Below are 2,059 nucleotides of genomic sequence, written 5' to 3'. Positions count from 1 at the left end.
TCAAATCTAGGATTTCTCTCTATACTTGCTCAACAAGAAATCCAATCCATTTATCATTTCTTTGTCTCATTTCATTCACAACACTCCAACTCATCCTACTTCCCTCTTTCATTATCTTCATCCTTTCATCACTTATTCTTTTAATTCCTTTTGAGAGCACACCTGTGTTCTTCAAACTCGTATGTCCTCTTGAGGGGGCATACCACTGCTTCCTCGTCATCCTTCCTCCTTATCATTCTTCCTCATCCCATGACTGGAGCATCATGCTACTAGTCCTTATCATCCTTCTCCATCTCATGACTAGGGTATCATTCTACTAGTCCTTATCATTTTCTTCCACTATGTTTTATTCTTCTTTGATATAACATCATTTCACGATGCTATATCAAAGAGGGGCAAAATATAGACACCTAAAATTAATATTTGATTAATTTAAGTCTATCAACATAATTAATTACTTTAATTATGTTATCCTTATTCCTCTCAGAATCAATTAAATCTAATTTAATTAATCATGTCACTATTGTCCAATAATTAATTTATCAAATAAATTAATTATTCCCTTATTCTTCTAAAGTCCCCTCCAATAATTATTTCTTCTAAACCTACTCAATTAATTAATTTTAATTAATTAACTAGTCATGTGATTCCTACAAATCACTTTTCCTAATCCCACTTAGCCTAATTAATCCTTTCTAAAATCTCTCATAATCATGCTTATCATTATCCCTCAATTTTCAATTCCCACTCATTTCACATCAACATTGAGTCTCTCAAAGAAATTCAAATTTATTTGAATCCCTCAATGCATCCTTATTTTGGAATTTTTAATTCCTCAAGTTTGAAATTCAAATTTCTCCCCCCTTTTTCCAAAGGAATTTTATATTCCTATTTATTTTCCCAAGGCACCCTTGATCCATGCCTTCTATCTCAAATCAATCTCAACCCTTCATAATCAAATCAATCTTGGCCCTCCATTGGCCTTCTCCAATCTATAAATTGGAGTCTATTCTCCTCACAAATGATGGACTTCTCATGCATTGTCATGCTGCCTATTTCTTCTCTCATCCTCTTCTAATCCTCTCTCAAATCTATCAAATTCATAATCCATCACTCAAATGCAATCCTATCAAATCCATCAATCCACTTATCTTGTTGAGCACAAGGAGAGCAATCCACATTCACTCCATCTCTCTCCAACTCTCCATTAGTCAAACTTTGGAGCTAGCAAAGTTTGTGGAGGCAAGGAGGACAAGGAAGAGCTACTTGCAATGGGAGCTTCATGAGTATATTTTGTCTTGTTTTCATGATGTTCTTATTCAATCTTTCTTGATATCTCATTTAAAATGGTTTTTGGGTTTATTGAATATTAATCATGCACTAACCATTTTATTGTGAGACAACAACCTTACTCCTTTGGGTAGAACTTTCAAGAGTTTTTTTCCTTTATAATGATAGTAGAAACATGATTATCCATTGAAATGTGATGAATAGTGGAATCATAATCATAGGGTGTCTTGGTATAATTATCTTGATTAAACATCACATGTTCATCATTGGAGGTGTGACCATCAACCTCAATGTCGCCTCTATCAATGAGATCCTATATGATATTATTTAGTCTGTGATAATTTCTAGTGAGATGACCCTTGCTCTTGTGATATTCACAATATTCATCATCATCCACCAATTTGGTTTTACTTTAGGATCATATGGTGGATTATCTGATAATGTTATGAGCTTGTTTGCTAGTAACTTCTTGAATGTTGTTTCAATTAGTTCTCCCAACGAAGTTTACTTCCTTCGAGGTTTTGATTGCCTTTGATTGTTCACTTGATCATTCATATTGGATGAACTTGCACCAGGGAAAGTTATCTTAGGTTTCAAAATATTTGCATCTCCTACCCCGCCATTGACTGTGTTCTTATTCTTATTCCAAAAGTGGAGTTTGTCTTTCCTATTTGATTCCTCTTTGTTCTCTTTGAATAACTTAATGACAACTTGTTCGATAAGGACTTTTTCTATCGCTAATCCTTTCTCAATGACCTCTTTGAAGGTA

This window comes from Cryptomeria japonica, chromosome 4 (assembly GCF_030272615.1).
Source record: "Cryptomeria japonica chromosome 4, Sugi_1.0, whole genome shotgun sequence".
Classification (NCBI taxonomy): domain Eukaryota; kingdom Viridiplantae; phylum Streptophyta; class Pinopsida; order Cupressales; family Cupressaceae; genus Cryptomeria; species Cryptomeria japonica.
Note: the sequence above shows the minus strand (reverse complement) of the source record.